Below are 10,868 nucleotides of genomic sequence, written 5' to 3' on the forward strand. Positions count from 1 at the left end.
AAGAAATCAATCATTGGTGTGGTAGTGTCCGAAAATAAGAATATCAAAATAAAAAGTTCATTTTATCTTACTTAATAGATTCTTATTTTTAGAATGTGATTATGTTACTTGCAATAAGAATGATGTGTTTTTTTGCTTGTGTAATTGGATTGCTTACTTCATTTATAAAAGAAATTTATTGAAATCCATACTTTACACAATCACATCAATCCATTCAGATCCAACTTCATCACTATTGATCATCTTTAACAATTGACACATCGTTACCTTTGCAATAATGATATAAGAAAGTCCACTAATAGGTATGCAAGAATTGACCTATTAATAATAGGTAGATAAAATTTATTGGGTCTTTTCCATGCCTCAAAGACTTTTCTGTCACTTTAAGAACTTTCAACAGTAGGTTTGCAAGCTTATGTACATTTATAGTCAAACCTATGTTTGCTATTTGAATGACAAACCTTACATCCTTTTTTCAATTCTTAAAATTTAACCCAATCAAAATCTCAATGGTGACTATATTGTTATTGATAGAAGATGTGACTAAACTTTAAACAATGCAACTTAGAATGAAAAAGGTATTAAATACTCTACAATCTTAAATAAGAATAACCAAAGAATCCATACAGATCATCATGTAAACACTTTTAGGCTGAATGCATGACATTTTTTTGGGAATCCTGTTATGTAAAAGCTATCATGAGAATTTAACACAACTTTTATAACTTACCACCTTTAAGTGAGTAAATTGAGAGAGCTAGTCAATTTCCACACACATACTTTTATGTGCTACACTCTAATTTTAATATACAAAACCACCTTTAGTTAAATGAACGCACACCTAAACTAGAGGCATCTTTAAAGCATATGGAAAAAAATGATTTCAAAACAATAGCCAATTGGTCACTTTAATGACTACAAATTAACTTGTATAACGAAACTTCTTCCATAACGAGACATCTCCTTATGTTACCTACACAAATTTAATTGTATGATCTTTTTTTTTTAATTAACTTAATGAGTATAGCATCATGTATCAAAGCCATACTTACTTATGTGACATAACCATAAGAGATACTTAATCATTATGTTTCCATTCATGTCACCAAATAAATTTGTTGCATCGACAAATCACTTTATAACTTTATCTTGCAAGTATATAAAATACACAAATCTTTAAGGAAAGTACATGTTACTGTTAAACTAAAAAATATGCATAATATTTTCCTTTACATGCATTTTAAAAATATTTCATACAAATATAATATCCTTTTAAGCTCGATTTTATGCTTCAAGTTCTTGTTACCATAACATCAATGCCAAACATAGTTAACCTTATTTCCATGTGTTAATTCAAATTAATTGGAGTCAAACTCGAAGATCCATACTCATGAGTATAATATTCTAAAATAGAAGCACTTGATTTAATGAAAGCAATGGATTTAATAAAGCTTTATGGCCTTAATAACAATCTTAACTCATCAAAAAATAATAAATTTAAGGCAATTTAACAAAAATTACATAAATCAAGTTATTTTTTTGTTATGAATATATGTGTGAATGTCCATTATGTTATGACCTAAGAAGTTTAGACCAAGTCAAACTGTGCAACTGGTTAGACACAAAAAGTATAATTTGTTTTGAACGTGTAGATTTGATTATGTATATCTCAATTTGGATATAAATTGAATTGGATTAAGATTAGGATTTAAGGGGTTATTAGCTATAATAGGCCCCTCAATTTATTTGAAAATACACATTTGAATAAAATTTTTCTTACTTTACTAATACTTTTATCTCATAGTTGTTCTTTCAAGTTTATATTTTATAACACGTTATCGACATGATCGTTTAATCTCTCAAGCTTTAGTATCATTTAGTTTTAAGTTTTAGTTCTTTCAGGCTTTTAAAAGGATTTCAATTGTCAGTCTTTGATTTTTGGTTATACCAAATCAAGTAAGTGACTTGATATCTATTTAGTATTTCATTCCCTAAAAATCAATCTTAATGGGAATTTACTATCATACAATATATATTATATTTTGACCCTTGATTAGAAAGCGAATTTGCTATTATATAGTATGCATTATATTTTGTCCCTTGATTTATTAAATTGGAATATGAATTTCTATCATGTAGTATGTATCATATTTTATCCCTTAATTTATTAAATTGAATTGAGCATGTAAATATATATTAATTACATATGATCTCTTTGTTCTGATATTGGAATATGATTTGCTCAACACGTGATTTCTTTGTTTTGAATTTCAAATATGATTATATTATATATATATATATCTATCTTTAATACTATGAGATTTTGCATAAAACATTTTTAATTGAACATATGAAATTGAGTTTATATGATATCTATTTTGTAACAAGTGGGCAATACTATGCTTTGGGAAATCTATACATACATTTTGTTTTGGATTTAAAGTCTTTTGGTAGTTAAGTAAAATAACAAACTACTAATAAAAAATCATAAACCACGTCTATTCCCTTAAATGAATGCAATATTATTTAATAATTATAGTCATGAATGTGGAAAAAGTCACCTTAATTATTGTAATCGTGGTGGTTACACTAATAACTATTCTAATAATAAGAATACTTTTAACCCACCAGGAGTGGATGAATACTTTTAACCACAAGAAGTGGATAAATAGTAAAGAGATAAAAGAAAAAAACAAAGGTGGACAAAATAAAAAGAATATAAAAAATGTCTATTATTGATGTGGCATGAACGGCTATTGGTCACGTATTTGTTGTACACCGAGACATCTTGTTAAACTTTATCAAGCATCATTGAAAGCCAAAAAAACAAAGAAAAAATATATATCGAAAAAAATATTGTTCAAGCACATCTAGATGTTATTGATTTTTTTGTCCACCTTAATTATGTAAATCCAAAAAAAAATTTCTTATTAGTTTATCTGTATGTTAAAATTTCTCATTATATTTAAATAATATATTCTTATTATGTGATTTAATAATCAATTCTATATTTAATGTTCTCTTATGTTAACTTGCAAGTTTCTAACTATCTATTTTATTTTAAAATATAAATACTTATTTAGTTGGATCCAATATCAATAATGTAGATATATGTCTAGCAAACAATGGTACAACGCACATTATATTTAAAGACAAGAAATATTTTTTCCACTCAATAATAGAAGAAGCCGATATCAATATAATATTCGGTAGTACAAGATTAATTGAAAGCTCAAGATGAGCCAATATTTTATTACTTGGAGGAACAAAGTTCATAATAAAGGATATATTATTTTCAACTAAGTCTCAAAGAAATTTAAGTTTTAAAGATATTTTTCTGAATGGATATTATATTGAGACGACAAATGAAAGAAACACTTAATATCTCTATATTACATCTATTATCTAGAGTAAGAAGTATATATTGAAAAAAAATTACCCAAAGAGCCACTCACTTAACTTTGATGATTGTTCACCCGAGGTGAACTAGACAGTAGTCAGGATTTTGTCTATTACTAGCCTGAGTGGGGTGGGACCACTCAATAGATCGTGGATGAGGTCGATATGCTATTCACAAGAACATGCTAAGAACGTAAAATAGTGAGGGTTAAACCACTATTCGTCAAAATGAAGTAGACCCACTCATAGTTAAAATGTTATGATGAATGAGATAAATGAGTTAGAGAAATGATTGAATGAGTATTGCTTCATGATTTATGCTTAAATGCCTAGTTTATGACTATATGAGCATTAATGATGTCATTCACACTGTAATGTGGTGATATTGGCTTGGTTAGATAGAACCATAGCCTTGGGAATGATCCCTTAATGCTAGAAAGACATATGAATGAGTTAGATTTAAGAAATTGTCTAGAAAGTTAGATTCTGTGGCAAAAGTATCAATACATTTTCAACAGAATACTGCAGGAGGCATTCTGTGTGAAATGTATCGATACATTACCAAGGGTATCGATAGATTCCTTGCATGTATCAATATATTCTAGAATGTATCAATAGAATTGTTGCAGAATTGGCTACTTAAGTGATGTTAAAGGGGTTTTCAAGATTAAATGATTTATAATAATTTATGTAAAGATGTTTTCCATGCAATGTTATTCAAAGGATGATTAAATGCTATGTTTCATGAACATCATAGTAATGTGAAAGGATTTGTAAATCATAAGTATTTATAATTGCATGGTTAGAAAAAACTCATATCTCCTAGCTTGGTCCCTTCCCCGTATCTACTCACGGAGCCTTTAGACTTACATGTTATTTTTCCTCACTATTTTTGTTCCAGATCATTGATAACTCTTTTACTAGTAGCCAATGTTATGGAGACGTGATTTGTTCATTTCTCATTGGTAGGTGTATAACAGCCTTTCGATGCCTAACAAACTAGGTCATGTTTCGCTGACGAGTTAGTCTATTTTATGTTTATGTTTACAAACTTTAAACATGTTTATGGATTATGAGTATGTTACAATAATGTAGCCAAATGTTTGGGCATATTACATCATGAATGTTATGTTAAATGTGTAAAGTGGTTCGAGAGCCCATATGGACACCCTAGGGTGTTGAGACATGTAAATATTACGATGCACTAGAAATGTAGCACTCTGATGATATATGAAATGTGGCAATCTGATGATATATGAAATGTTGCACTTACATTAATATGTTAAGAAGTTCCATCTATGTGTAATGTTGCGTATGATGGTATGCATAAGTTGACATTGTATGTCTATGGATGCTTATGCATGCTTTCGCATTGATGAATGTTTAATGATGAACGTTAAAGAGGCTTACTTGGCCTAGTGGGTTATACTCGTCTGGGTTCATGCACCGGTCACGATCCCTCTAGGAAATGGGATGTGATGAACACAGAAGACATTAAGCATATTATCACATCCAAAGCAAATAGAAAGAAGTCATAAATTGAAGTTTTCACATTTTAAAGTTTATTAAGGTGTTAAAAATATATACATTTCAAAATTTTCAAAGGTCATAAAACTTTAAAGCTTTATTTCAATAGGAATTCACCTATAGGTTAAAATTTGTTAACTTACAAAAAAGGTTAAAATTTGTTTATTTTCTTATCGCATTATAACACTTGAAGTCCATTTTTAATTTGAATTGGATTTCGTTTATTAATTTTCAACTGTATTATAACACTTGAAATTACTTTTTAATTTGAATTGGAATCCTGATATCAAGAATATAAAAGCTTAATTTTTTTATATTTAAATACCATTACTTGGATTGTAAAACTTCAAAAGAAGCAAAACGTATTAAGTACAAAGCTAGGTAATCTTCTTTTCAATTTATTTTCTTTAATCTATGGGGGTCTTTTTACTTTTTCAAATTTGTTCATTAACAAAAGAATTCCTTTTTTGTTTGACTATTGATATAGAAAAGCATGGAGAATGCTAAAGCAAATTAGAAAAATCTTGCGAGACTTTATCTTTTTTAAGTTCCTAACAAATTAGATGCTTATAGCAAATTGGTTTGATTTGGTGCAATCTGTTAGCATTAGCATTCAATCTTCAATAATTCTCTTGACTCAAAATGGTGATTATCACTTAATCTAGTTCCCATATTGTTGATTCCAATGAGAATGAGCAACAGAGTTCGACAATTATGCAGCTTACCAACCAAAAAAATCATCTACAACATTGAGTTACCAAAGTCTCATACCAAGAGATCTGTTAGCTTTATTTTTGTTTTGACATGATAAAATTGATTAAACTTAATGAGCTTTAAAAATAAATGAAAGATATTTTTCTTAATATAAAGAAAATCCTCAAAAGAGTGTTAAAGCTGAACTTAAAAGAAGATATATTGAAATGCTTTGATTGTTTGAATATATTTTGAATATGAATGATCATGCTCTTAAACTCAAAGAAATATCTTTTAATTTTCTCAAAGATCTCGTATTTTCAAAATGCCATCTTAAGAATTAAATTCTCAAAAGAAAAAACATGATTTTTAAATAAAAGAAGTAAAATTTATTTCTTTGATTATAGGAAGAATCCATTCAGGAGAAGAAGAAGTCAATTCTTAAGTAGAGATAAACAGTTAATAATCGATTCTAATAAAAGAAAAAGTTGGTTTCTGAAAGGCAGAAACTTTAGGAATTGTAAAGAACTGACACCTTAAACACAAAGAATCAATTCTGAAGATACATAATGCAAAAGGTAGAAAAACAAAGAAGAAATAATCAATTTGTTGGCTCCATTAGTTTTTGATGATAATAAAACATTCTCATTTATTTGTGTCTAATTCCTTTACTTAAGTGTGTAAGAAATTAATATATGAAATTAATTTCTTAAATCTTTAAAGAGTATTTTTGAAAGAAAAAGAGAGATAAAATCAACAAGATGTAACTGAATAACAAGGAGGAAGCTTGTTGGTTAAACAAAGAAGAACATTAGTTGACCAAATTTCAAATTGAAGAAATGGCGGGCTGAAGAGTTTGAGAAACAGAACCAACTTAGTCAACCAAGTCAGTCGACTAAGTGCCCTCTGCCAGAATTTGCAAACCAGAAATAGAATCAACTTAGTCAACCAAGTTAGTCGACTAAGAGCTTTTTGTCTGCAACTTGAACCAGAGCACTACAAGACAAATTAAAGGCTAGAACTCATCTTCAACTGTTTCCAATGGGCATAAATTGCCTAACTGCCATCAGAGTTGCATCTTCAAGTATAAAAGGGTCTTCCAACAATGAAAAAGAAGTTTTTTGAAGCTTTGAATGAGATTTGAGCTATAAAAAGTTGAAAAACCAGAAAAGCTTAACTGCACTTGTCTGCACCTCAATGCCTACTCTTTGCATTTGTGATTAGTACTCAATCCTGTACCAATCAGATCATCCAGTGATCATAGGTACTTCCTTTTACCACTTCTTCTTGTATACTTAGAGTGAGGGAGTCACTTTAAGGGGTTGTTCAAGCTTGGGAAAGCTTGAATGTTATAGGTTGTGGTTGAGCCGTGGAAAACCACTTTAGGTTTTACTTTAGCCTGGGAAAAACTAGTGTAAAGGTTATGGTTGAGCTTGCGAAAAGCCATTGTAAAAGCTTGGTGGAAGCTTGTAAATTTCACCGGATTCTTAGTGAATTGTTGGGAAAATCCTTGGTTGGATAATCAAGGTAGTGGATGTAGGTCTTGGACCTAACCACTCTAAATTGTTGTCCATTGTCTACTCTGTTTTTACTTTCCTTGTTTTGGAAATTAGTTCCTCATCTTGTCAAGAGACAAATTTGTGCTATTCACCCCTACTCTAGCACATATTAACGGGACCAAAAATTGGTATCAGAGCTTGTTCCCTATTGTTAAGGCTTAACATCCTTAGGTAAGATCCATATGGCTATTCAAAAATTAGTTGTAACTGAGGGACAATCAACAAACAGACCACCTATGTTTGATGGTTCTAATTATCTTTATTGGAGCACTAGAATGTCTATTTACATTAGAGCTATAGATTATAAAATGTGGGATGTCTTAATCGATGGTCCCTATGTTCCCTCAACATTAAATGTGGTAACAAATGAGTTGATGCACAAGCCAATGTCTGAATGGACTAAGGCTAAAACAAAGAAAGTTTAAATAAATTTTAAAGCCATTAACACATTGCATTGTGCATTAACTCCCACTGAGTTCAACAAAGTCTCAAGCTGTACAACAGCTAGACAAGTGTGGGAAAAACTTAGGATAATCCATGAAGGGACTTCTCAAGTGAAGGAGTCCAAAATTGTTCTCTTAACTCATAGTTTTGAGATGTTCAAAATGGAGCCTAGTGAAGACATCACTAGCATGTTTGATAGGTTTACAAATATTACAAATAAGTTAAGTCAACTAGGCAAGCTTATCCCTGAACATGAATTAGTTAAGAGACTGCTTAGATGCCTACCAAAATCCTGAAAACCAAAAGTCGCTGCCATTAGAGAAGCTAAAGACCTGAACATCATCACTCTCGATGAGATATGTGGTTCTCTTCTCACTCATGAGTTAGAGCTCAAGGAAGAAGAAGAAGACCAAAAGGAAGCAAAGGAAAAGAAACAGAGCATTGCACTTAAAGCCAGCATTCTTGAAGAAGAGTTGGAAGAGCTTTCTTGTGATTATAGTGAAGATTTAACTCTAGTTGCAAGAAAATTCAGAAAACTAATGAGCAGAAGAAATTGAAGGCTAACTAGAAGAGGTCTCAGGAAAGACTAAGGTACTTCATGGAAAATTAGGAACAAAAATGACTCCAACAAAAAAGAGGAAATGGTTTGCTACGAATGCAAGAAGCTTAGTCACTTCAACTCCGAGTGTCCATTGTTGAGAGATGAAACCCCCAAGAAAAATAAGAGATCCAAGAAAGCAATGGTGGCTGCTGCATAGTCGAACAGTGACACATCAAGCTCTAAAACTGATGATGAAAAATATGAGGAAAGAGTAAACATCTGTCAAATGGCACAAGAGGATGAAATAGAGGTACCCTCATCCCACTGCATTAATTCTTATGATGATTTACAGGATGAATATGAATGCCTCTATGATGAATTTGAAAAACTTTTTTCAAAATACAAGTCATTGAAGAAAAGGGGCGTATTACTTGAAAATGATTTGGAACAAATCAAACAAGAGTTCACCTCTGTTTTTTAGCAAAGAAATATTTTGCAAGCTGAGTTAGAACACTCAAAAACAGACTTTGAGTCTTTAAAACAAGAGCTGAAAAATAAGTCTGAAGTCTTGCAAATAACTCTTGATGAAAACACAGCTCTTAAATGCTTGAAAAATGAATCTTCAAAAAGAGATGCATACCATAATAAATATTCAACTAAAGCATTATCTACATGTTATAATTGTGGTAAACATGGTCATTTGTTATATGACTGTTTTAAGAAAAAGAAAGTGCAGAAAGTTAAGAAAATTTGGGTTCCTAAGGGATCCTTTGCTGCAACTAACACTCAAGGAGCCATCAAAGTATAGGTACCTATAAAGAAAAACTGAAATTCTGCTTTGTAGGTTGAGCTAAACTTAAAATAGACATGTTCAAGAGCTCAACTTGGGAAGAAACAGCCTTAGTACTTGGATAGTGGATGTTCACGGCACATGATAGGACATGAAAAGCTGTTTGCTTAGTTGAAAAAGAGAAAGGGAGGAACCGTATCCTTTGGAGATGATTCAGAAGGTAAAATCCATTGTATAGGTATGGTTGGTAAGAGTCCTCAAACTCAAATTAGTCATGTGTTGCTAGTTAAAGGCTTAAAGCATAATCTTCTAAGTATTAGTCAATTATGTGATAAAGGATTTAAAGTATGCTTTAATTCAACAAAATGTGAAGTGATTGATATGAGTACAAATCAAATCTCATTTGTAGGAAAAAGGTTGAAGAATAAGTATGTAATTTTTCTTGAAAACCTTGATATGAATAGTGAAGTTTGTTTTGTTGTAAATGCTGAATGATAGCTGGTTATGGCATAGGAGATTAGGACATGTGAGCATGCATACAATGTCTAAATTAATAAAGAAAAATATTGTTGCTGGACTGGCGGAATTGAAATTTGAAAAAGATAAGATATGTGATGCTTGCCAACTAGGAAAACAAGTTAGAACTGTCACGACCCAAATTTCGAGCCATGACCGGCGCATGGGTCCAATGGACGTAATCCACTAAACCCAAGCAAGCCTATTATTTATCTTACTCATCATACCATCAAATATTATTAAGTCATAAATTGTAACTTTAAACCAAAATAGTAATATACATTGTCAACTCATACTGGCATTACTCATTTAAAATATACATACATTGCCTACAATATGTATCTTAATAATTTACATCAAGTTTGTCTATACAAAACAAAATAACACTCGACTTCCAGCCGAGTGACTCGGATGAATATACAGCTACCGAATGTCGAGACACCTACCAAAAGATGGACACAGGTCTACAAGGACACCTCATCCTAGTTACCGGCTGCCTCATGATCTGAAAACATGAATTTGAAAACGGTGAGTATAAACCCAGTGAGTGAACAAGGAAGGGAACAAGCAATAACAAAGGAAAATTTAAAATCATGATGCACTTGTTTCAAAACAATGCAATTTGGTTTATTCCTAATAAAACCCCTTATCGAGCCCTTAAGTGATTAATCATTTGAAAATCATGAACCCATACATAGCGAATCATTTGAAGAATGAAAGCTTCAATATTGCACAAGCAAGTCAAATACAACAACGAATCTTCGCTGCAGCGAAAAGTCATTCTTGCTGCAGCTACGCTACACCGAGAATGAATTTCCGTTGCAACGACGTTGGGATTTAGTTTTTAACCGAACGAGGGTTTCTCAACTAGCCAAGGGTTTCTCACTAAACCTCCTCATTTTAAACTTAACTCTTTTAATATTTAATGTTGGAAGTCCATGCTCCCATATGGTAGTAAAGAAGTGAAAGATAGGGCAGCAATTGGACAAGATAAAATACCAAAACAGAAAGTTTTTCGCTGAATCACGCTGCAGCAAAATTTCAACCCAAAAACAGAATGTTTCTCGCTGCATCACAATTGCAACCCAGAAAACAAAAAGTTTCTCGCTGCAGCGAAAAGCTACAGTGTCATTCTCGTTGCAGCGAAAATGCATCCTTGCTGCAGCGAGTTTTTGACCAGTGTACACCTTCAAGTCCTAGAGTTTCTCGCTGCAACGAGAATGATTCTCGTTGCAGCGAAATACAGGGCATCAATGCAAAATTTACCTTACTCCTAAAGGAAAAACCACCCTGTTTGAAATGTTCAAAACCAATATGAAACACATAACAATTTCTCAAGGTTTAACATGTCAAGTTTCACATGCATTACAACCATAAACCATTATCCATCAATTTCCTA

Source organism: Theobroma cacao, chromosome 1, assembly GCF_000208745.1.
Source record: "Theobroma cacao cultivar B97-61/B2 chromosome 1, Criollo_cocoa_genome_V2, whole genome shotgun sequence".
NCBI classification, from domain to species: domain Eukaryota; kingdom Viridiplantae; phylum Streptophyta; class Magnoliopsida; order Malvales; family Malvaceae; genus Theobroma; species Theobroma cacao.